The following is a 27,796-nucleotide window of genomic DNA, read 5'->3' on the forward strand; positions in this document are numbered from 1 at the left end:
GGCACTTATTTACAGTCTCCAGGCCTACTCCCACAGATGGCAAACCTTATTTCTCCTTTTTCCAACTTAGGAGGAAGCATCTCACTGCTGTTCTGATTGTATGGCTGTCATTCAATAGAAGAATAAAAATCTATCAATACATCTCAGTCATGTTACATCCTTCCCTCTCTTCTTCTTCTGTCCTCTCTCTTCTGTCTCTCCTCTCTCTCTCTCAAATGTACCCTCTCTAGTTATACAAAAGCCACAGAATGTAAAAATAAAATATTTTTCATTTTTAGAAATCAGAGTCACCAGCCAAAGTAGAATAGTTACAATGTTTGGAGAAGGGTGAAGTCTGACTCAGGTATTAGTAGAAGCTCTGCATTAGACAGTGTTCATAGATTTTTTCTCTTTATTTTTTTCATAAATTTTTTACCTTGGTCAAATTTTTTGCAAATTTTACTTTGATAGAGCACAAAGAGAACTTACATTCCACAATTCACATAGTTGCTTTCATTGATTGATCTGTTTCATGTTCCACCATAATTCTACCTGTTATTTTATCTTTTATCTCCTCTTGGTTGTTAGCCTATCACTTTGGGACATTGGGACAGTGGTGTGACCATATTATAACACAGTGCCTGGCATGTAGTCAACGTGATGATTCAACACAGCAGAGCAGGCAGTGGCTCCCTGTGTCCCCCCCCATCTAGACATTTCACCTGCTGGTCCTCTCCGGATCTCACAGCTCTTCTCTTTCCTTTTTAGAGGCAAAAACACAGAAACAATCATTCAGTTTGATGACATGCAAGCAGAGTGAAAAATAATTCACCTGGACAGATAAGGGATGAGGTGGAGATGAGGAAGGAGACTCTTTTAAGACTGGAGAAAGAAGAGGAGTGGGGGATGTAATGGATTGTTGATTCCATTTTCTGGCTTTTCCATGCCTCCTAGTTAAGATATCAGTAGCAAATTTCATTTAAGCATCTGACAGCATTTTCATTTTGAGTCTTGGGCTCTTGATGGAAGTCTGGAAAAGCTATCGAGAAGTTAGCTCTTCCTTCCGCACCTCCACACGCATACAGAGAAACCCATACACAGACACGACTGGCACACCCACGGAGAAGCCACATGTGCACCTAAGAACACATGGACAGGCAGACAATAAAAACGCCTAGTGGTAGCAAGAACCACTCCAGCCACAGATGCCTTCTGCTGCAGACAGCACATGTGCTTGCATTCTCACACCCACACAGGCACAAAGACCCACACGCAGATGCCACAGCCACACCCACAGTCCTTACTTACTCAGCTGTGACTTTCCTCCCACATGCCTTATTTGAACACAAGGCTGTCTCTAATTAGAATCTCTCAAGTCCATCTTTGCCTGACTAATCAAACTTCTCAGTTCAGCCTCATGAAAACTCAACTTCTAAACTGCTCAAAATAACTGAGAATGGAAGAGAAATAAAGGACAGCTCACTAGACACCTGGGGCAACTGAAATTTGGAAAGTTAGGTGGAAAGGCTGTCAGGGTTAGTAGTGTCCCACCTCCCCACCAGATATTTTAGTAGATGGACACGTAGGTGATCTGGAAATGCCAACAATGCAGTAATTACGAAAGAGATGACCACTGATACTAAAAGGAGAAGAAAATATGACCTATGATGGAAAGAAAATGAACTTGAGAACCAAACAGACTTAGATCCAAATATAGCATTGCTATTTACAGTTAACTTGGGCAAGCTATTTAGTCTTTAACAGTTTACTCAACAATGAAATCTACATTCAAGTATCTTTATGAGGCTTAAGTGTAATGATATATGTAAAGTGGTTATTACAGTGTTTAGTTTCATAAACATGTGTTTTATTTTTGTTATTGAAATTGTTCCCAAAATATCCTGTGAGCTCTCCCAGCAAAAGACAATGGCTTGAGTTTTCAGCTCTCTAAGACAAATTAGAAAAGTTACATGCTCACTCTTTCCTTGGGAATAGAGTGCCATTGGTAAACAATATTTGGTAAAGGAATAAGTGAATGAGCAAATAAATGAATGATTGAATGAATGGTGTAACTATATTATACCTTGCTGTTCTTAGAATCATCAGTATCTAATATTAAATCTAGCATGTAGTTCTAGTACTAGAGGTTTCTCAGTTTAATAGGAGAGACAGCTAGAAAAACATAATTCTAATAAAATGAGAGAGTTATTGCAAGGTTTTATTAAAGCAGAGGGGAAAAAAAGTAGTTCTGCTGGGGAACAAGAGAATGTTCCAATAAAGTTCTTCAAAACAATGGTATGTAATCTAGGACAGGAAAAACTCATAAAGACATTCCAGGGAGAAGAAAGATCATGGGCAGAAGTACAGAAGCATAGATGATGCTTACTTAGGGCAAAATGAATAGGCCAAAGTGGCTAGAATGTTGGGGACATGGGGTGCCATGCCAAGTGATAAATCTGGAAAGATAGTTTTGGGAACCACCTTATGGAGGACCTTGCATAATGAATATCTTTGCATAAGAAGACATTATCTTTAACTCAGAGGGTGACAGGCAAGAAAATGACATGGTCAGATTTGTATTTTAAAGAGATCACTCTAACATAAGCATGAGGATCGATTCAATCAGGACAAAATGGAAGTCTGGAAGATGTCCGTTTAAGGCTTCATCCTCTTTCATATGCATTATTACAATGGTATCCATAAGGCAGGGAAACAGAGTATATAAAGAAGAGCATTTTCTCAGCAAAAATTTATGAGGTTGAATTGTCAAGAATTAGAAAATGGATTAAATTTGTGGAGTGAGTGAAAAGGAAGAATTACAGATGACTGAGAATATAAAGTATTGTGACTGACTAAATGTTGTTTTATTAATCAAAATAAAGAACCACTGCAGTTATCTATTGCTGCATAATGATTTATTCCCAAAACTTAGTGGCTTAAAATAACACAATCATTTGTGATCATCTCTTATGGTTTTGGAGGCTGATTGCCTTAGCCTTACGGTTCTTGTTCAAGATCTCTCACGTGTTGAGGTCAGATGGCAGCTGTGGCTGGAATCATCTCAAAGCCTTCCTCTTTCATATGCCTAGAGGTTCATATTGGCTGTCAACTGGGACCTCACTTGGAGCTGTTGACCAGAGTGCCTACACTTGGCCTCTCCATGTGGCCTAGGCTTTCTCACAGCATGGTGGCTGGGTTCCAATAGCAAGTGTTCCAAGAAAACCAGGTGGAAGTGAATGGAATTCTTATGACCTGGCCTTAGAAGTTACATGAAGTCACTTCTGCTACTAGTCACTTCACTGGTCAAGGTTGTCACAAAGGTCCACCCAGGTTCAGGGAGGGAACAGAGACCCTCAACTCTGGATGAACAGAGTTACAATGTCACATTACGATGTCACAGTGAGATACATTGTGCAGTCATCTTAGGAAAATACAACCTGCCACAAGAACATAGAATAAAGAGCAAATCTGAGTCCCGTTTTAAATGTGTTGACTTTCAAATGTCTGCAGAACACCCAGATGAAGAAGATAAATGGGAAATTATAAATTTGGTTTTGGAGTTCAGGAGACCTGAGAGTTGTCAGAATATAGGTGATAATGGAAGTCATGGGGTGGATGTTGTTATCCAGGGATTAGGGAAGAAAAGAGAAAAGAAGGGAAAAGAGGAGGAGGGATGAGAGGGGAGAGGAGAAGAGGGGAGGGTTATTAGTTTCCTAGGACTGCCAGAACAAAGTACCCACAAACCAGGGCTAAACAGAAATGTATTGTCTCATGGTTCTTGAGGCTAGAAGTCTGAAATCAAGATGTTGGCAGGGCCATGATCCCCCTGAAGTCTCTCAAGGAGTAGCCGTCCTCACCTCCCCCAGTTTCTGGTAACCCCCTGGTGTTCCTTGGTTTGTGGCAGCATAACTCCAGTCCTTCCTCCCTCTTCACGTGGCTGCCTCCCCTGTACATATGCTCTATCAAATTTATTTTTTCCTATAAGGACACAAGTCATATTGGACTTAGAACCCATCCTACTCCAGTATAACCTCATGTCAATTTAGCTAATTACATTTGCAATGACCCTATTTCTACATAAGCTCACATTCTAAGGCACTAAGGATTAGGGCTTTAACATACCTTTTGGAGGAGATGCAATTCAACCCATAATAGGGAAGAAGGTGAAGGAAGGGGAAAGGATGACAGAATCAGAAGCCCAGGGAAACTACAATGTAAGGATGAAACAGAGGAAGAGGAACCAGTGGGGCATAAAATCAGAAGGAACAACCTGGGAGGAATACATGGCACAAGGATTTGGGGATTGAAGAAAGAAAGATGTGGACCAAAAGTACTCAGTTAACAAAAGGACTGAACAGTTTCTATTTGAGTCATGAACGGGGAGGTTCTTAGAAACTTTTGTAGGACCAGACTTCGTAGAGGAGCAGAAGAGAATTTGTGAGATGCTGATGAGTGAAAGGAAAATGAAGAGGCAGCAGTCAACCTACATCATGGACCTACAGAAATTTCAGAGGAACTCCTCTAAGGAGTTTGCTCAAAAGTTAACGCTACTAATCTCTCCTTCCTGTTAGCTAAGTTCCATATACAAAACTAAAAAAAAAAACTTGAAAGCGAGAAGGGGGAGACAAAAACATAATTGCGGGGAGCAAGCTGGGACTGCCATTTTAGGAACTTTCTTGTGGTTTTCCCATAACTGGAAAAGCGGCTTTCTGACATGATCTGATCCAGGATGGCTGTTTAGTGCAGAGTACCCAAAAGCCGTTCACAAAAGTGAGAGCTGCAGATGCCAGGACAGGACGTTGCAAAGAGACAATGAGTGATTAATTTAAGGAATAATATCAAAGGTTTGGAGAATGGAGGGAGGATACAAATGCCAGGAGAAAAAGGATGTGGTCAGGGTTAGGCTTAATTATTTATTTCCTTGATGCCTAAGGAGCATCCAAGCAGAGAGGCCATTCTGGGCAGCTTCCTTTAACACTGTAGTTTCCACAAGTGAGACACGGAAGAAGCAGATCTTTTCTTCTCCAACACTCTTCATATACCTGTCCCACACCCCCAAGACCCAGACCTGCTGACTTTCTCACTCTTCTCTGAATCTCCTGCCCTTCTCCCACATTTTATTCTCACATTCTCTACTCTCTTCCTTTAAATAAGTCTGACTTTTGTTTTTCTCTTATCCCTTTCTCATAGTCAGCCTAATCATGGAACAGACAACGGAAGGGATGCTCTGTCCCGCTCCCTTTCTAAAACTTTTGTTTCATCCATAAAATCAGCAGTCCTCATCCTTGGCCATATTTCCTAAGTCACAATGACAGACAGACAAAGGAAAAGATAACACTTGTGTGGTTCACCCAGAATATGGAATAAGATATACACAGCCCCGGAACTGCAGGCCATGAACTAAATAGAAATGGCAGAATTCAAGCTAGAGTTTTACAAGCTGAATGTGGTTAGTGCAATGGCTCCTAATGTGTCCCCAAAGGGCAACTGATCCTTTATTCTTAAGGATCTTTATTCTTAAGGCGGGTGAGAATTTTGGCTTAGGATTCCCATCAGAAGGAGTTTTGTTCTAATTGGCTGAGTGCACAAGAGTGCTAGAGATCCACCTCAACTTGTTAGCTTACTGGGAGGAATAGGGTAAGGGAGGGTGGCAAGTCCATTTATTCCAAAGTATATGGGATAATAAATGAAAAAAAAATCTTTAAATACACAGCAAAAGGAGTGAATAGGAAATGTGTTAAGGAATGTAGCTTAGCACAAGTTAACAAGTAATATAACTATGCTCATATGAATTATAATGAGTAAACTTGGGAGGCAACAAAGCATAGCAGACAAGAGAGCAGACTCTAGAGCCAGGGTCCCTTGGTTCATATCTTAGCTCTACTGAGACAAATTATTCAGTATCTCTGTGCCTCGGTATCCCCAGCTATAAAATGGGAATGACAATAATAACGGTACCAAATCCATAGAGAAGACTAATGAGAAGACTAAATGAGTTAATTTAAATTAAGATTTTAGAACAATTAGGTGCATAGTAACACTATACAAATTTTACTTTTATTATGAAAATTAACAGTTAGCTAAGTACCTAAAACTATACCATATTTTTTTTAAATTTTAGCCTCTAATAATATATTTCATATAGCATGATGTATTTTATATAGTACATAGTACAATAGAACATTTTTAGTTTAAATGTCAGTTTTATTTTAAAAAACATTTGTCTCATAAACACTTTAAAATTTTAAGATCTAAAATAAGTTTTTTTAAATGTAGCATTTTGTAAATGCTGTTTGTTCTTTACTCAAATATCCAAAAATATAAATATACTCAGTTTTTATAAAAGGAAATAAAATGAGGTTAACATTGAAAATGAAAAGCAGATTTCTTTTAAAACTTGGTCTTAGATAAATACACATACTATTGTTTTCCACAATAAAATGTAGCCCGTGTTTTGGAGGGATGGGTATCCTGAGTATCAGCTTTAATTAATGAAATTTAAAATCCACATCCTTAACCTCTACCATGCTTAAGGTGTGACCTTTAATAAATTGGCAATCCATCCCTGCTTTTACTTGGTAAACATCCTGGTGACATTGAACCAGCTAACTTTGGGTACCAGTAACGTATATCTCACTACCATCAACTTTAAATGCTCTACTTGCCTACACACACATATACATACACACAGATACATATACATTTGCATCATTTAGAAATATTACTTTTAGTGGCAGGTAACCTAACAGTTGCTTCAGTAAATATGGGATTGTTATTTTCATATAACAGAAATGCATGCAGGTAAATGGTTTCTGGCATTGGTTCCGTGGCTCAAAAATGACAAGGCTTTCTCTTCAGGTTGTAGGATGTTTGCTCATAAGCCATCACTTCAATATTCACGGCAGGAAGAAAGGGTGGCGGGGGGAGGCAGTCATATACAGCATCACTGATGTCTGTCCTTGTATCAGAAAAGCAGAAACCTCCCTGGAGTCTCCCTTCCCCCCTTTACACACACACAGCCAACTTTCCCTTAGTTTCATCATCCAGAATTGGGTCCCGTGACCACCTGTAGTTGCAAAGGAGGCTGGGAAAGTGGGGAACAGGTTGCTAATGATTGTCTTAAACATGATTCATCATCTGGGCCTAGGCATTACCACCCTGAACAAAATTAGGGCCCTGTTATCAAAGAAGAAGGGACTATAGCTATGGGATAGGTAACAAGTAATGTCTGTCACAATAATTTACCACTTATTGGGAGCCTATATGTAGAAGGCACAGACCTAGTCACCTTACACACATGATATCATTTAGTCTTCACAACACTGTGAAACAGTTATTTGTAAATGCTCTTTGCTCTCTATTCTTTATAAATAAGGAAAGTGAGCTTCACTAATGCTGTAAGTACCTTGCCCAAGGTCACACAACTAGTAAGGCAGCCTGAGATTTGAGCTCAGGTCTGATTCTAAGCTCACATACTTTCTACAATATCACACTGCCCATCATCTTACCATCTGTCCCTTGGCCATCCTTAATTCTGGCCACAACGTATCCCTGGCCACAACATATCCACAACATATCCCTCCGACTTCATACAGTCTTGATCACAAGCCCTCTCCGCAAAAAATGTAAGCCATTCTGAATCTTGATTTAGAAAATGGCACATGGTCTTCATATATGTCAAAATGTTGGCAATACAACAGTGAACAGAACAGACAGGCTCCTGATCTTTGGGTTTCCATTCTGGTGGGGAAGAACGGCACTAAGCATGTAAACAAATAAAGATAATTTCAGATAATGAGAGCCTTATGAAGAAGATGAAACAAGATAACGTGATAATGAAAAATCTGCAGGCTACTTTTGATAAGATGCCTAGAAAAGACTAAGCCCTGATTGCTAGAAGGAATTAGCCTGGTCAAATTCAGGGAAAAGTGAACTCCAGGCAGTGGATCTAAGAAATGCAAAGGCCCAGAAGCAGAGATGTTTTGTAGGTACCGAAAGTTGGTCAGTGACGTTGGAAAATAATGATTGAGAAAGACATGATAAGAAATGAGATCTGAGGGGAATCTGTATTTTATTCAAAATGCAATGGGAATTTTGATAAGTTTTAAATAAGCAGGGGTAACATGATCCTTTTTTTTTTTTTAAATCACTGTGGTAGCTGTGAAAAGAGGCTTGACAAGGCATATGAGAGGAAGTAAAGATTTCAGTAAGGTGGCTTGGCCAGAGCAGTGCTGGTAAAGATGGGGTAGAGAAAGATTGTCCAATATAGATAAACATTATGACACAACTTACCTTTGGGGAAATTTGTTTTGTCATTCATTCCATTTTATCTTGGCTATGCAAACCACTGCATTTTATCACATTTATATGCATGTGCTCCAATGAATTGCACCCACTATTTTCTTCTGAAATGCTTTTAGGAAAAATAAATGCTTTAACACACTGACAAAATTCAGCCAGATATTTAGCATTTTCCCCTACTTGAATGGACTGTATCTACAGGGCAGTTCTGAGGCAGTCAGTTCATTCCGCATCTGAATTCAGAGCTCTCCCATCTTCCCAGGAAAAACATCAATAATGGTCCATCTCATATCTCTGTATAGATACAGCCTTTCAGAGGTTTAGTTTTGCATAATTTGCCATAATGAATTACAAACTTCTCCCTTTTTCTCTGGGTTCATGAAATTAGTCAGGATAATAGAAGTAAGATTCTCCCAGAAATTGTGTGCTGGGGTTAATCAGTGTGTTCCTAATTGGAATTATGAGTAGAGTAACTGAGGAGAAACTTATGTCACTTTTGAAAGCTTCCATTGTAAATTCACTATGGCTGAATGCAAACTCCTTCTGGAAAAACCATCTTCATTTAATTGCAGTGGGAGCTGAGAATAGTGTTGGTGCTGCCTAGAGTGCAATTTAGATGACCATTACCCAGCCTACACTATTTTGCTCTTTTGTTACTTAAGCCCTTCAACAACGTCTGGCCGGTCATCCTCAGAAGGTGCTTTGTGTACCAAGTTTAAACTTCTTAAATTATGATGGAAAGGAGATATGTAGCAACGGAATGAATTCTGTGCAAATCATTTGAATTTTCATTTTCATTAATGAAGATAATGATGACTTTATCCACAAGGCACAAGAGGAGACCAGGGTCTGGCTGCTATCCGGGTAATTGAACAAAGAGTGAAACTGGATGACTGAGGCCCAAAGCATTCCAAGCCGGAAATCTGGGGCTCATGGATCTTTTATAGGCTTAAAGACCCTGCTTTGAGGACTTTTAAGGGGAAGGCCTACATTTGGGAATCTTCAGAGGGTTGAAAACAGATCTCCAGGTGATCAATGCAGAGTGCACGTTTTCGGTTACAATATCCAATTAAAACATTCTTGTACAACTGAAGGAAAGGAAAGAAATCAGAAGATGTTTAATGCCTTTTAAATCCAGATAAGTTTAACTATAATAAAAACACATGCCAACTCCTCGACTTCCTGGCCTAATAAGTCCCAGGTATGGTTGTGAAGCCGAATCCAAACTGTAGGAACGATGAACGGAAAAATCTTGGTGCAACTGCAAAGTCTCTATGGTCCCATATTCTGAGTTATTCTCAGCAGCCAAAACAGTGATGTATAAAATGTTGTGGAAAATGGGTCTTTACTTCCAGACTCTAAGTTCCAAATAAATTTTAAGCATCTCCTGGTCGTTAGGGATTGCTAACCAGTATTTAGATTTTCTGTATCACCTTTTGTTAATTAAACAAACATTTTAAAAAAAGAGAGAGCTTCTATTACTTTATGTGTATTTTCAATAGCAACACACCATATTAGCTTCTGTTTATCACAGACTTCCCTAATCTAGGGGATCTCACTGTTTGGCTTTCAGATTTTATTGGTTTGAGAAATATATCTGGTGAACTCAGAATCTCAAATAACTGTTCAGATTTCCTTCTCCACGCCATCTGCCTGCTGCTACTCACTCTTAATCATGCAATTACTCCTTCCTCCACACCCACCCACGGCAATGCTGCTTATGTACTTTGCTGATCTGAAGGCAATAATATTTGTAATCCAACCTTGCAACTTTCTCTTTTCGGAAAGCCAAACGAATCACTGCATATTTCTGTGCGTCTCTCTCCTTTTATCAGTGATTTGGGTGTAATCATCCTGGTCACCTACTTTGTTTTCGTGGGTTTGGAGAGGACTGACATTCGTGGAACCTTGTGAACAAAGAAGAAAGCTGCTTAGAAGTGCCTTGAATGACTATTTTCACATGTCTTAACTGCCATAACAAGGAGGAAAATCTTCACAATTTGGAAGGGTTTCTGAAAATTAGCCCCACTGCACCAAACCTTTGATCTTTTGGTCAAACTGTCAATCTCTTGAGAACTCAGCTCTCTTGTGAAATTTCCAGGCTGTTCCCAAAACAACTGGTTGCATAAGTTCTGACAGCCAGACCCTCAAAGCTCCTCTGTGTTTTGGAAATTCCCTAAATAGACTTAGGTAACAATGTCGCTCAGCAGGAGATGGAGGGTCGGTGCCGCCCTAGCCTTTCCAATCACACACAGCTCTCTTATTTTTCCTCTTGACATCTCTTTTTTCCCTCCTATTCCCCATATCTCTTTGTTGCCCACTCCTCTCCTCTCCTTCGTTTCCTTCTCCCTTCCCTTTCCCCACACACACTTCCAAGCCTGGGATCAGGCTCTGACTTCACCAGCTTTACTTAGGCAAGTCTGCTGCTTGACCTAAGGATGAAAGATGTTTCCAGGTTTAACTAAAACCCAGGTGAGACATCACATAACACATGGAGTGAGGTTCTGGCTGCCAAGTGCTCCAAGGGCAGTTTTTCTTAACATTGTTTCAAAACTTTTGCTCCAGGGTGCTCCAAGAGGAAGTTAAAAATTGGGTTAAAAATATGTAAGATCTCGTGCCAAGTAATTGAAAACAAATTGTTGGTTTACAGTAAGACCTTGCTAATTTGCACTTTTCTGAAGTGTAAAGTAAAAAGTCTGATTCCTTTGTTCTAATAGCTGGGTATTTTTGCTAAATTGAGATAAACGTAAACTGAAAATAAATAGAATAAACTAAGATATGTACAAGATTATAAATTTAAATTTATAATTTAGTTTAGTGTAGACTCCCTCTCGATTAATGTTAAAAACCTCACATAAAATTATGCATGCTATTCTATGTTTTTTTTTTATATCAGTAAATAAGCTTATGCTTGCCAGTTTTATACACAATTATGAGGTATATTTTTTGCACTGTTTTCTAGTTGTTTTATAAAGTCTTATTTAGATATTGGTCCTACTTGCATATTGTTTATATTCTCACTGGCCTTTGCCATTGCTATAGTTTCATATGTGCCTTTACAAATGTGGTATCTTTAACCTTTTTTGTAAAAGATGTTTTTTGATTTCCTTATGCAGTATACCATTTTTCAGAGAAAAAAAATGATAACTATGAATAAATAACATCTTATTTATTTATATTTATTCATACATTTATCTATTTATTAAATATAAAATTAATAAGTATAAATAAATAAAATAAATTTATAAATTAAAAATACATTGAAATGTATAAAATGAAATAAATAGGATTATTGAAAATTTTTATCTATTTAAAGTTTTTGAGGTAAAATCATTAACTGATTCTAGAAACAATTTTAAGTGGGTGACATTTGTCAGTATGTGTTAAGCTGGTGCATATTGTTTGTGAGTTTCCTCCATATTTTCCTCTCTCATTTGTAAGTGATAATCTGTGGCATTTTATAATTAGTAGGGTCTCCCGTGTGAGCATACGTTAGGAGAAGTCATTGGATCTGAGATTAATCACTTCAGTTATCACACTAAATTTAAATAGATTAATTTAAAAGGCACTTACTTTTTAAAAAGCAGGAAATATCTGGCAACAGAAATCAAATGAAGTTCTTGTTCTTATCAAAATATAATTGGATCAGAATTCCTAAAGATTAAAACTTATCTTAAAAAAAGGCTCTCCCACTGTGTTCCTTCCCACTACAAAGATCTCAAAGAGGTGTCTGCAATTGTCCCCACTTGCACCTCTTGCTGCACTCTTATCTCTTACTCCTGCGGGGGGAAAACATTCGTGGACTATTTTAAGAACTATATAGAATAGCTTTTTCAAACAGGTATACTTACTCTTTGGAGTACATGTAGCTTTTCAGAAGATATGCAAACACAGTTTTAAGGAAATCAATTTCCAGATACTCAACTTCCATATCGACTCTTTCCTAAAACTAATTTGCCTAGGTAGATGTCAATGAAATATCTGTAGCCCTTCCTTTGCCCATAGCCTGTCTCCCACTTGACAATAGAAAGGTACACCTGTCACCCATTCCTGTTGGTGCACTGCATGGTCCTAAGATGTAATCTCTTGGGTGTCAAACAAAAAATTGTAAATATTTGTGTCATCTCATTTGATCGAAACATCATAAACCTCCACCACCTATCACACTATGAAATGCATTCCCAATACAATTTTATTTTTGATATGCAATAATTTAAAAAATTATAATTTATGTATGTTGTTTTTGATCATTTGCATATGAAAAATAACTGTAATAATACAGGAGAAAATTTTATCACTTAGAACTCTAAGTTTACAGAAAATTTATCTTCTTTTTTGCAACTTCTAGGCAGAACTAAAATTGTAACAAAAGGAATTTAAACTTAGACATGAAGTTCTTGACTAGAGATTATTAAAAAAACAGAATGGAAATTCTTTTATTTTTGTTGCACAAGCATATGAAAGAGTAATCAATAAAATATACTTAAACAGAAAAATAGATTAAACTGGTATACAATTTTGAGGAGGAGGTGGAATGGAAATACAATTTCCAGGAGGAAAGAGAATAATGAAAAATGTCTAATTGTTAAAGAAGGAATTTTCATGCCTTTAAAAATAGATGATGGTGGTGTAACATTGCTATAGATACATTTAAAAGTGAGGTAACAGTTTCACTTTAAAATTTCAATTTAATGTGCCAGAAATTATATCCTTTGAAACTGTATACATTTACAATTAAACATTTTAGTTATGAACTTTTAAATGTGCAAGGGGGAACCATAATCTATCAAAATTATCTTAAGGGGCATGAGAGAAAAACAAAGAAGGTCCCCGATCAGGAGAACATGCTCTCCCTTGTGAAACATATTCCAAACGGAAAGAAATCAGACAGGTAGGGGAGACACTATGTGGCATTTTTTTTGTTCTTATAGGAAATATGTCCTGTCTTTCCTCCTTCCACCTGAAGGCTCCCACTAAAAAAAAAAAATTCAAAGTAGCCTCTTTTCCTTCTGGTCTAAGTGGATCTTAATTTCTGAAATGGCAAGAAAATATAAATGGATTCCGTAGGTTACACTACATCAAGAAGAGCTTCCAGTAATTCCAAGTGACTGGATTAACCTTGTGCTTCCCAACCTAAATGTCCATCAACAAATGAATGGATAAAGAAGATGTGGCACATATATACAATGGAATAATTACTCAGCCATAAAAAGAAACGAAATTGAGTTATTTGTAATGAGGTGGATGGACCTAGAGTCTGTCATAGGAGTGAAGTAAGTCAGAAAGAGAAAAACAAATACCATATGCTAACGCACATATATGGAATCTATAAAAACAGTACTGATGAACCTAGTGGCAGGGCAGGAATAAAGACGCAGACATAGAGAATGGGCTTGAGGACACAGGGGGGAAAGGGAAGCTGGGACAAAGTGAGAGAGTAGCATTGACATATATACACTACCAAATGTAAAATGGATGGCTTGTGGGAAGCTGTTGCATAGCACAGGGAGATCAGCTCGATGCTCTGTGAAGACCTAGAGGGGTGGGATAGGGAGGGTGGGAGGGAGGCTCAAGAAGGGGGGGATATGGGGATATATGTATACATATAGCTGATTCACTTTGTTATACAGCAGAAACTAACACAACATTGTAAAGCAGTTATACTCCAATAAAGATAAAAACAAAAAACAAAAAAAACAACCTTGTGCTTCCCTTATGTTCAACCAAATGCCAGTAGCCAACAAAACACTGTGCCTAGCAGCAGGGTACTAACAACCTATCTAAATGAAATCAGGTTAATATATACATCACATACAGACTTGAGTAAGAAAAAAATACAGAAAGTGGTCGAAAGGATACTCATGGAAGGAAGAGACTTAGACCCAGCTATGACAGTACAAAGATATGGGAGCTGATGGGATGCACATGTTATTCGTGTGTGTGTGTGTGTGTGTGTGTGTGTGTGTGTGTGTACTTTTCCCCTACACTGCCTACCTATCTGCTATGGACTGAATGTTTGTGTTCCCCCCATTCATATGTGAAATCTGATTCCTCAATGCAACCATATTTGGAGGTGGGGCCTTTGGGAGATAATTAGGTCAGGAGATGTTGGGAGTACGTGAAGAATGGAAGAGAAAGGAAATGTGAAATGTAAGAAGCTAGAAGCCAGTCTGAAGAACACTGTTCCAATCACCAGTTGTATAAACCTGTTAGCTTCTCCTCAATGATTTGTTTTTCATAGATGTCTGGTCAACATGGGCATTCTTTCCTGGCAGGAATGTAATGCAGCATGTACAGTTATAGACACATCATACATTATTTTTTGATGGGAACTGTGAGAAATAAAATACTAGAATGATCAGAATTCCTGTGATTCCAGATCACAAACTGGAAGCAGTAGTAAAAACAGTGAGTATGACTGTGTATTAAGCCACAATTGTATTCATCTAAACCAGGAATAATAAAAAACAAATTCCAGTCAACTAAGCTAAAAGAGAGACTGAGATATTTTTCTCTTCTTTCTGTAGAAAATATTACAAGGTCATTTTAATATGAAAAGGCCATCAAAGAGTATGCAGTCAAAAATGTAGGAAGAAAGCAAAGTGGTATGTCAGGCAGTCAATTATTTTAAAATATTATGTTCTGTTACTCGATTTTGTGATGTTTGTAATATTGAACATCTTTAAAAGTTATTTGGGGGATTTCTTTTCTCTTTCTAAATACATCCTCAATTTTTGCTTAATTCCTCCCATTGTAGAAGCTCCCTGCTTCACTAAACCCCATTTGCTCTGCTCCCTAAGTCCATGCCTCATCAACAGAACACAAGTGATTCTGCTGCCTCCTGGCTCCTGTTCAAAGTGACATCATGAGCTTTGCCTCCTGATCGTGAGGAGCAATCGTAGAATTGCTCTAATAATAGGTAAACATTATGAACATGTATTTCTTTTTCTTCAACAGAGCTAAACAAAAGCTCACTCTCTGAATTTCCAGATGCACTTAAAATGAAATAATAATGTTGGTCCAGTCTTGCCCTACTTTAAATTAATTACTCCAGGAAGAGACATTAAACCTTTCAGGCACCAGTGAGCATAAATGCTTTAGTACCCTAGACCATACACCCTCTTTTGATTGTTTGAGACACAAAGAAAGTAAGCTCAGTAAATTAGGCTACTTTATGATCCATTTAAATAATCTGAAAAGGAAATTAATACTTTTATTACTCTCTGTAAGTGAAAAACTTCCTTAAAAATCTGTAAGAGTTCTTTATGTTATAGTGGTTGGGACTCCCAGAGCCAAAACATGGCTCCAGAGAAATAATGGAAAGTCGGGGAAAGGATACATGGTCACACCAATCAAAATGGAATAAACAGGGAGGTCTAGAAACTAATTTGGGGCTGAAGAAAATCATCTCTACCAAAGTCAAGAAAATTCACTTGATTAGATATTAGGCTGTCATTTAAAAATAAAATATTTCTTAGTCTTTTTGAATAATATGAATTTTTGCTGGGGGTGTTGAAAGGATGGAGAAGGAATCTGGAGAAAACCATGGTGTTTGTGACCTCCACCCCACATTGCTACCATCAGTACTTATTATGTGAGAAACGTTCTGTTAATTACTTTGCAAACACTGTGCTCAAACTTTAAATGCTCACAACAAATGAGTAGAGAAAGTTAAAATATTTTAATTGGATAGAAAAGGAAACGAGGAGCCTCCCTGGTGGCGCAGTGGTTAAGAATCTGCCTGCCAATGCAGGGGACATGGGTTCGAGCCCTGGTCCGGGAAGATCCCACATGCCATGGAGCAACTAAGCCCGTGTGCCACAACTACTGAGCCTGCGCTCTAGAGCCCACGAGCCACAACTACTGAGCCTGCATGCCACAACTTCTGAAGCCCGTGTGCCTAGAGCCCGTGCTCTGCAACGAGAGAAGCCACCGCAATGAGAAGCCCGTGCACCACAACAAAGAGTAGACCCCGCTCACCGCAACTAGAGAAAAGCCCGTGCACAACAACAAAGACCCAATGCAGCCAAAAATAAATAAATTAATTTAAAAACAAAGAAAGGAAGGGAAATGAGGGTTATTTCTCTTATCTTTTACCTGTTGCTGCCTCCATCTGCTCCAGCCATGCTGGCTTCCACTCTGTTTCTGACACACAAAGCACACTCCAGTCTCAGAGCCTTTGAATGGGCTGCTCTCTCTGCCCAGGACACTGGCCCCTAGATTTCCATAGGTCTCACTCCTTTACTCCATTGAAAGACCTCTGTTCAAATATCACCCCTATCTGAGAGCCCCTACCCCATAACTCTTTGTCCCATTACCCTGTTTTATTTTTCTTCTTAACATGTCACTGATATTTTGTTCCCACTAAATGTCCTCAAGAGCTAATGGACATTTGGAGATGGGAATTAATCATTGGACAGCTGAAAAGGAACACAGTATTTAGCAATTAGCAAACTCTACAAATGTGTCATACAAATGTTGGCTTCCAATCTGATGCTTTGTACTATTTTACATGAGAGATTTTCAAACACAGCCCACAACTAGCTCTTAACTGGCGATACATTGTCAAGTTCTTCTATAAGCTAGACATTATTCCAGTGATTTATTTCCTTATATAATACCATTTATATCAGTCGGGGTCCCAATAAGTATCAGTTGGTATAATGAAATTAAGAAAACTCTGGGGAATTCCCTGGTGGTCCAGGGGTTAGGACTCGGCGCTTTCACTGCCAGGGCCCAGATTCAATTCCTGGTCAGGGAACTAAAATCCCGCAAGCCACACCATGTGGCTGAAAGAAGAAAACTCTGGGAATTTTTAAGGGACTATTTAAATGATTTAATAGTTTTGTGGGGCTGCTGTACAACAAACTAGGTAGCTAAAACAGAAGAAATTTATTACCTCATCGTTCTGGAGGCCAGAATCCCAAGATCAAGCCCTGTTGACAGGGTTGGTTCCTTCTGAGGCCCGTGAGGAAGACTTTATTCCATGCCTAGCTCCTAGCTTCTGGTGGTTTGCTGGCACTCTTTGGCATCCCTTGGCTTGTAGATGCATCACTCTGATCTCTACCTTCATTTCACATGATGTTCTCCCTGTGTGCATGTCTCTGTGTCTTTTTCTAAGAACACAGTCATATTGAACTAGGGCCCACATCAATGACCTCATGTTAACTTGACCATTTGCAAAGAATCTATTTCCAAATAAGGTCACATTCATAGGCACTGGAAGTTAGGACTTCAACATCTTTTTAGGGGACATGATTCAACCCATAACACATGGTATAGATGGAATATAGGGAATTGCACTGTGTACTGCAGTAACCTGTAGTTAGGACAGCAGAGCTGTTACTACCCCTAGGCCTCAAAGGATGAGGAGAGGGTTTGGATACTAGCAGGCTGTCACAGAAAAGCAGTGACCTTTGGTTGAGCAACAGAGCCAGCTTCAGATGACCCAAGAGGGAGAGAGCTCTGACCTCATTTTCCTCCCTTTTTCCAAGCTTCTGCCAGGGCTTCCCACTGGCCCAACCCAACCAGAAGTCAGACAGCAAAGGATCCTTTTGCTGTAACATTTTAGAAACATTTCTAACTTTAATGTAACCTTATTGTTTTCAGTTTTTGGTCTTTTGCATTTTCAAGAGGAATTTAACTTTTTTTTCTTCCAGTTTTAATGAGATATAATTGACATACAGTACTGTATAAGTTTAAGGTATGCAGCATAATAATTTGACTTACATACATTATGAAGGGATTATCATGATAAGTTAGTGACCATCCATCATCTCATATAGATACAAAATTAAAGAAATTTTTAAAATTACATAATGATTAGGGAATCAATCCAAGAAGATGTAACAATGTAAATATATATGCACCCAACATAGGAACACTAAATACATAAAGCAAATACTAACAGACATAAAGGGAGAAATTGACAGTAACACAATAATGCAGGGGACTTTGTAACACCCCATTTACATGAACAGATAGATCATCCAGAGAGAACAATAAGGAAACACTGGCCTTAAATGACACCCTAGACCAAAAAAAAAAAAAAATATATATATATATATATAAAACATTCCATTAAAAAGCAACAGAATACATTTTTATCAAGGGCACATGGAACATTCTCCAGGATAGATCACATGTTAGTCCACAAAATGAGTTTTAGTAAATTTAAGAAAATCGAAATCATATCAAGCATCTTTCCTGATCACATTAGCAGACTAAAACTCAACTACAAGAAAAAAAAAATGCAAACATGTGGAGGCTAAACAATATGCTACTAAACCAACAGATCACTGAAGAAATCAAAGAAATAAAAACATACCTGGAGACAAATGAAAATGAAAACACAATAATCCAAAATCTATGGGATGCAGCAAAAGCAGTTCTAAGAGGGAAACTTATAGCAATACAAGCCTACCTCAAAAAACAAGGAAAAAATCTCAAACAACCTAACTTTATATCTAAAGGAATTAGAAAAAGAACAACAAACAAAACCCAAAGTTAATAGAGTAAAAGAAATCATAAAGATCAGAGCAGAAATGAATGAAATAGAGACCAAAAAACAATAGAAAAGATTAATGAAACTAAAAGCTGGTTCTTCGAAAAGATAAACAAAACTGATAAACCTTTAGCCAGACTCATCAAGGAAAAAAGAGAGGACCCAAAATCAATAAAATCAGAAATGGTTTCCATTAGCTTTGACAATGTCTATTTTATTTTTCTTTTATTGGTAGAAAGAAAATGCAGGGCTTAAGAGGAATAGCTAGATGAATAAAGAGGAGGTTTCTCTCCTCACTTGCACCGGCTTGATCAGCTTATCTGCCAACAGGATCCTGTCTGGAGTTCTGGCTCCACCATTTACTAGATGGTTGGAAATGACATGCTTGCCAAGCATGTTTGCTCTTGTGTGAAATGAGGAGGACTGGAGGTGAGACCAGGAAATTGATAATATTGTATGTGATGTGACTTCTCCCATAATCTCTCAGATCTTCAGTAAAACCACTAAACTAATGACATATTTTGAGAAAGTGGACTCTGTGTTTGGATGATGCAGGATGAATCCAAAGCAAGGCAGAGAAAACTATGAGAAAGAAAGCCATTAAGAATTCCCAGAAATTGTAGAGATGGCTCTGAACTTGCACAGGTACCAAACTGGAATTTTAAACCAAGCTCATCTAAGTCTCCAAGGGATAGTTGGACCTCAGCTGACAGCTGAGATACACTTAAGAATCTCTAGGGATTTTTATACTTCAAAATTTCCCATTCAAGTTTTTCATAATCTTTATAGTCAAGAACTTCATGTCTATATTTAAATTCCTATTGCTGCAATTTCAGCTCAGCCTAGTAGTTGTAGTAATAACCATAATAGTTGCCAGGTATGAGCAATAGAGTCAGACTGTCTGGGTCTGAATCTCAGCTATACTACTTATAAACTCAGGAAAGTTACTTAGACTCTTTAAACTACAGTTTCTTCTTTCACAAAATGGGATTACAATGTCTACGTCCACCATAAGGCTGTTGTGAATATCAAATGTGTTAGCATATATAAAAACTTAACAGAGTATCTAGTACAGAGTAAGTGATTGCTAATGTTTGTTGTGATATCATTACCATATGATATGTCAAGCATTCTGCTGTTTTACGCAAATTATCACATTTAATTCTCACAGTTCCCCTCAGAATTAGCTGTTATAATCTCCATTTTACAGATAAGGAAATCAAGGTACAGAAAACTTAAATTTAAATAAATGGTAATTTTGTATGTGTCCCTGCTGTATTTATTATGGGATCAATGTGATCATGGAGAAATAAATGTTTAATAAACAAAATAAATATTAATATTTTATAAAATGTAAATATTTTAATTACAAAATAATTAAATAAATGAATGAATAATTTTTTTTCCTCTGACCTTTCACAGAACCCAGAGAAAGGAGAGAAATAATTTTGTCTTAATTATATCATTTTTTAATGTTCACTACACTCTCAAAATAAGGGTTTAAGTGCCAATTTCATTAATGTTCCATTTTCTTTTTCTTTCAGAGAAGCAATAAAAATATTTATAAGAAAGAGATATAAACCATATTGCTTTCCAAACTCCAACACCTTGACTTTTTCTTTTCTTGGTTCTTCTACAAGCAGCCTTTGGAATATAATGTATGCCAATTGAAACAAAGTTTCAAAATAAATTAAAAATATAATTTTGCTATTTCTGAATCAAATAGTCTATAAAAACTCTAATAAATAGCATCCACTTTTCCTTTCTCACTAATATTATAAATTTATTCTCAAAAAAGTAATATAATATCCTTGGCATAATTTTCCTGCAAAATTCCATACCCTTTCTGGCTCATGATTTCTTTACTCTTTGGGTATTTCCAATTTTTTTCTCAAAATGCATTTTAACATTACTTAAAACTAACATTAAATTATCTAAATGGTACTGCCCCTGACCATATTCTTTCTCTGTTTTGGAGATGGGTCTATAATATGAAGTTAGTATTAAATCTTATCGTCATAGTTTTACTTAAGCCAGTCCTTGCAGATACAGAATTTTCTGCTGAGATAGTCATTTGAACATAATCGTTGTAAAATGTTCACATTTCCCATTTCTTGCCTACTACTGATTCTTATCTTCTGCTATTTTTGCAAGTAATTCTTTACTATTAAGTAGTTCAAATTCTTCCTTCCATTTGATTCAAGGATGTAGTGAGAAGTAAGCCTGTGGTGGCATGTATAATGATCTTCTGGGCCTCGAAGTATACTCTGCCAGCTTCTAGGCCATTCTGCCCCTTTCCACTAACTAGTCCATCCCATGATAATAAGAAATAAAGTACACAATGTAGTCTAGAGGGCGTGAGATCTAAAAGGTCAGAGGTATAGACTTGACACTTCTATTGCTGTGTAGCCTTTAGTGAAAGATTAATTTCTTCAAAATTCAGTTTATTCAACCTTCAATGACAGTGCTGTCTTCCTATTTTCCTGAGATCCTAGACAGGTGAAGAGCTTTAACTTCCTTAGATGGAAGTTGCAAGTTGAAGTCACATTAGAGCAACTCTTCTCCTCTCCAGAGACTGATATCCTCCAGCTCAAGGGCCTTTTGTTTGGCCTCTCTCTTCGCCCACCTGCAGCATTCAACAGTGGTCTCCACGTGCTGTTCCTCAGATGCTCCCCTGCCTTAATTTCTGTAATAGTGTTCTCTAAGTTTTCTACCTATCTGTTGGATTTCTCCTCCTCCTTCACTTTCCTCACCGTGAGTACTACCTAACTTTTACACCTTTGTTCCCACACTCAACAAACAGGCACAGAGGTGAAGATACAGAGATGGGTGGCACCATCCTTGTCCTCAGGTGGCTTTTAGGCTGGTAGAAAGAGATGAGCATGAACTAATGTATGATCAGTGACTTTGAGTTCTCTCAAGTATGGAATTATTTATCCTTCTCTCACTACTACTTAGGGGAAAAAAAAAACTACAGTGGCTACTGTGTATCACTGGTTAAAACATCTCACAGCAATATTTATCTCCCCTGTCTGACTCTTGGTGAGTTGGATTCACAGAAACAGAGAATTTCAGAGGCAGCCCTCTGTTTTCAGATAAGTGAACTGAACCTAGAGAGAGAACAACTTGCTGACAGTCACACAGCTTGTAAGTGGCAAGACAGGACCAGAACCAGAATTCCCAGTTTCTACTGCTCCTGCTGTTAGACCCTGTAGCTGCTCTTTGTGGGCTGAATTTTCTGGGTTACTCCATAAGTAACTCTATACTCAATGGAGTAATGATTTGCTATTTCCCTCCTGTTCCACAGAGGGTGATGCATGCCCTACAGATCTGAAGAGGGACAAAAATCCACACCTCTCTTGACAGTTTGTGGAAGATTTACTCTGAAAGCCAGTGACCTCTGGCCCCAAGGCTGGAGAAGCGGTTCTGAGTCCATTAAAATTCATGCTCAAAGTCTGATGGTTCATATGGGAGCTGCTGTAACAGAAATCATTCCTGAGGTCACATGGTGTGTTAACCTCCTTGCTCCTCGTCACCATGATGACGGCTCAGATAAACATTCATGGATGTAATGAATCCTCAGCTAGAGAGGAAAGTCTATCTGGGAAGAGGATGAATGACCTTCCCCCTCAATGCTGCCTGATGTGGGAGACAGTAAAGAAGAGCAAATATTGACAGAAACCTGATAATATTTGCCTTTCTAGTGGTCAAGACGACATCCAGACATTCTGTGGCCAAGTTGAGAACTGCAAGAAATAAAAAAGGAAGAGAAGGGAAGGGGAAGGGAAAGGAAGAAAGAGAGAAAGAAAAAGGAAGGAAGGGAAAGAGGGAGGGAGGGAGAGAGAGAAAGAAAGAAAGAGAGAGAGAGGGAGGGAGGGAGGAAAGAAAAGAAAGAGGGAAAAGAAAAGGCAGAGAGAAAAGAAGACAGTAAAGAAAGGAAAAAAAAGAAAATGGCAAGAAGGAAAACTGTTTCACCAAACTGACGCCTGTCAGATAAAAGAGATTGGGGCCATAAATTCCTCCCAGCGTTTCTAATGGGATTTTAATACAGCATTTGGCCATCATCTTTTTTTCATTCCTCTAATGACATACATGCCCAAAGTGTAGCCACGGAGCCTCTGAACTCTGTATATTTCTGTAATACACAAAGAAAACAGCCGTCACATCCATTTTAAGGAACTTTTAAATACATTACAGTGAGGTCTATAGGCCCCGGATCCAAAGGGACCTGTACAAAGCCTGTCTGTACATCATCTGTGACGGCCCTGAATTCCAGCCAAAGCAGGTTTTTTTTTTTTTTTTTAAATAATAAAATAAAATACTGTGTTTTTTTAAAGGAACATTATATTTTTAAACTGGAAATAATTGTATTCTGTATCTTATGTGGCATCTGAAAGTGATTTAGTTGAACAATGTGGTTTCTGATTGGTATTTGAATTGGTTCCAGAACATTTTTCATAATAACCATCTTAAAGATGCCAATTATCTGATCCTCTTTCCCCCCTTCACATGGTTTCATAGGAGGTTTCCAGAGAGAGAGAAACCTGCAGGGGCAGGCAAGCCAACTCCTGTCTAGCTAAACAGTGTTTGCCTACTAGGCTCAAAGGGAAGGGCCTGCTTGTTATTCTGAGTGGTCCAGGATGCATTTATGGCTCAATAAAGGAGGCCTTGGCATAACCAGAATAATTACTTACTCAAACAAGCCTATAAAACCAAAGGGTTGACCCAAAAAAAGGCAAACAGAGAACTTTTTTCTTTTAGTGTTAACAGGTAAATCTAGTAAAGTGTATTTAGATTTCTATAAAATCAGCTCTTGGTGCAAAATGAATGGTTGATTTTACCAGGTGGACAGAAAAATCAATTCTCCAGGGTTAGAGGGGCTAAGGGAAAGCAGTTCTGTGAAATATGAAAGAATGCTCATCCATAAATGGACCCAGCCTCATTTGTAACATGCGGGAATTGCTGTACGGTGGTGGAGAAGGCAGGCCCTGAAATCACCTGGATCTAAGGCAGTCTCTACCACTACTGAACGCTATCACCCAGGGCAGTGATCCAAACTCTCTGCATCTCATTTGTAAAGTGGAAATAATGTAATACCTTTTCAAGTTTCATTGGAAGAAATGAATGGAATAATACACGTGAAGGGCTTAGAACAATACCTTATAGATAGTAGGACATACAATAAATTGTAGCTCATTATTATAACTAATGGAATCTTATTGCAGTAAATAGTACCTTTTATAATTACATATATAAATAAGGAGAATATAAATAAATAAATAAAATTTTCTAAAAACAAAAAAAAGTAATAATGAGAATAAATAGTTTTGAGTGCTAAGTGTCAGCACATAGTGCCTGACACTATACTAAGAATTTCAAATGTTATACCTCCTTTAATTCTCTCAAGGTAAAATTCCTATCTAAGGAGCAGAGTCTGGTAAGTGGTAGAACTAGAAATAGGCTGCCAGATTTAGCAAATAAAAATAGGATACCCAACAAAATTTTAAATTCAGATAAACAAGAAATAATTGTTTTTAAAAAAGTACATCCCAAATATGGCATGGAACATACTTACATATCTGGTCACCCTAAACCAGAAATCAAGTCCTCAGATCTACTTTAAGCCCACGCTCTTTTTTTCTTCACCATACAAAGTTATATCCAGAATATAACTGATTCCTTGTATATTTAATTCTCTAGCGTTTTTTTTTCCCCAACCAGAAGGTTCTTCGGTAAAAAAGCAATCCGAAATTGTATGTGGTTACTAACTATCAGGGAAAGTAAAAATGCTTAAGGCAAATAAGCTAAACCAGGGCAGCTGGCTGGAGGGCTGGTACATCAAGAGTTATAAATCAAGCCCTGTGTTCTCTTGAGATTATGATCTTAAAGTATGTCAGCAATTATTAAAAACCCTTAAAAACAAAGCGGCAAAACATTTAATGTTGAGGAAAAAAAATTTGCACCATAACTTGCAGCTATAAATTGTACTTTAAAATATTTTTTCTTAATGATACAAATTAACAATCTGATTCATTTATTCAACAAAAATTATCGATTGCCCTTATGTCAAGGCGCTATGTAGATGCTGAATGAACAAAAATAGACTGTCCTCACACTCACAGAACTGACACTCTAGCAAAAGGGACATAAATTAATTAAATAAGCACATAAAAAAACAAAATGTTACAGTCATCACAAGATCTATGAAGGAAAAGTACGCGGAGAGACACACCTATAATAGGAGGACTTGAGTTCAGAAAGGACTTTCATGAAATAGTATAACCTTAGCTAAGATCTGAAGGATGAATAGAATTTAATTAGGAGGTTTAAATGACAGGTACCCGTGTGCTTTACTCATACTCCTACACTGGAATTGTCTTCAAATGTTATGAGAGAGAAATAAACATTTATTGTCTTGAGCCATTATATGTTTGGGTCTAACTGTTGCTGCAGACTAGTCTACTATAACCAGTACATTGCATCTTCTGCCTCACCTACCCACGATGCTGTCCATACCTCCCGTCTCCGCATCACTGAATAGATCTTTCAGTTCTTCATGCTTGCCATGCTCTCTTCTTCCACGGTGTCCTTGCAATTCCAGGTTAGGGGTTGTGTTGAGTGATCCTGGGGAACCCACTGTCAGAGATTGATGCTATGCTGATATTACGCTATCTATTACTCTATCATCTTCAACACGTGGCTTTCAAGGTCATCATAAGTTTCGCATCCCAATCACCTGGTAGGATCATGGGAGGTTTTTATGGGCCAGGCCTGAAAATAGCAGAGTATCATTTTTGCTCTCATTCCATTAGTTAAGTTCAGTCATATGGTCACCCCTAACAGTCAGGGAGTCTGGGAAATGTAAACCATCTGTGTTACAGGAGAAGAGAAATGGGTGTTATTAACAACTTGCAATCTCTACCATGAGCAGGTGGGTCAGGCAATACAGGGTCTTATAAGCCCTGTTAAAGAATTTTGGTTTTATCTCAAGACCGATGGATCCAATAAATGGATTTAAGCAGAAAAGAGTGACGTGATCAAATTTGTATTTTAAAAAGATGATTCTGGCAACAAATTGTATAACAGATTTGGAGAGTACTGAGTGGTTGTGGGGAAATCAGTTAGGAGGATATTATAGCAATCCAGGTAAGAAATCATGCTAGCATGGAACAGGGTAGTTAGTGGTGCTAGAAATGGAGAGAAATGGATGGATGCAATAATATCATGCAACAGAGCATTGACTACAGAACAACAGGCAAATATATGATGTCTTTTCTTTGTTAAACTATTTTATACTTCTTATCATCTCCTTGACTCTTCCTTAGTTTCTTTTGTACCAGTAGGTTCCTTGATCAGCATCAATAACAATGAAGATATAAGTAAGAATCATCATAAGGAACTCCTCAAATCTGAAAAACATTATCAAAAGGGCTTTCAGAGCCTCTCTACAGATTCTCTGGGGTGTGAAGTGGTTCAAAACACCCTGATTTTGTTTAATACCATGCATATAAAATAAAGTATAAAAATAAGAAAAAAATACTAGAATGTGCATTCTGACAGGGAATCAAAAAATATAGAACTTGTGTTACTTTTTGATTGTTTTCTTTTTCATAAAATGAGGACAGTAATACCTGCACATTCTACCTCTAGGGATTTGGTTGTTGTGATAATCAAATGCCATAGAGATCACATCTACTGAGGTGCACAGTGGTTCATATTAACAGGGCTCCCTGGTGTTTGAAGTTTCTATAATTGCTTGCTCTAACTATTTACAGAGACGTTCATTAGAGTATTTGCACATGAAATTTTAAAAAATGATGTTCAAAAGCCTGTTCATTCTTTTCTTGTTTTTTACTGCTACCTAATGTAAGAGTAAGCAAAAGTTACTTGCCTAGTATAATAGCCTAAAAAACACAAGACATATAAGCTTGTTATCCAGTGTACAGTTTAATGGGAGAGTTGAGAGTTTGGTGGTTGTTTTTACTGGTGTAAAAGAGGAAGGCTGCTTAACCCTCTAGATGAAAATGATCTTTCTCACAGCTACTGAACCTTGGTTTTTCCCTTAGTCATCTAACAAGCTAAAAATAGTAATAGGAAACACATTAAATACCAAACAGCATTCCAAGTAACATATGTAAATACACACACACACACATACACACATCTATACATACATATATAAATACACCTCTCACCTCCATACTATGCGGAAGGTATTATTATTACCATCTCCATTTTTCAGGTGAAAAAACTGAGATACTGAGAGGCTCCGAAACTTGCCCAGAGTCATAAAGCTAGTTCATAGCTGAGCCAGACTTCAGACTCAGGCACCGTGACTTCAGAATCCATGCTCTTTCTCCCATTTTGCTGCCTCTTTATAATGTACTAAATGCTGAATTAAGTGCTATACTCTGCCCCTAACAAGATTATCCTAATTATAGTTATTGCATCTTTTTCTCTAAAGAATTTTCACTAACAGTACTCTAACTAAATTACTCCAAGAATTACCACTCACTTGGCCCCATAGCTATTCAATGAGGCCAGTAAGATAATCCCAGATGGGTGGGGGAACTGGAAAACTCCACAACAAACTGCAGCCAGTTAAAGTCTTGCCCAGCAAGGAGCAGGTTGCCACCACAAAGTTATTCCATCAGGGTGATGAATTCCAGGGCCAACAGAAGTGCAGAGATAAGGAAGTAAGGATTCCTGCCTTCCTTTTCTAGAGTCCAGTGTCTTGTTGGATGTTGGTAGAAAAGGCAGTACTTGAATTGAATCTTGGAAGTGGAGTAGATGCTCACTGAATTGACCAAGGGGAAGTGATTCCAACTAGAGCAAAGGAACAGAAAAATAATCCAGGAAGGAGAAAGCAAGGAAGAGCAAGGGTGTGGAGAGTAGAGATCAAGTAAGAGGGGAGGCTGGTAGGAGTCAGGTCATGGAGGGCTTTATGGAACTGAGGAACCTTATTCCGTGTAGCTCCAAGGAGCCATTGAAGGGTTTTGAGCAGATGCGTGA

Source organism: Eubalaena glacialis, chromosome 3, assembly GCF_028564815.1.
Source record: "Eubalaena glacialis isolate mEubGla1 chromosome 3, mEubGla1.1.hap2.+ XY, whole genome shotgun sequence".
NCBI classification, from domain to species: domain Eukaryota; kingdom Metazoa; phylum Chordata; class Mammalia; order Artiodactyla; family Balaenidae; genus Eubalaena; species Eubalaena glacialis.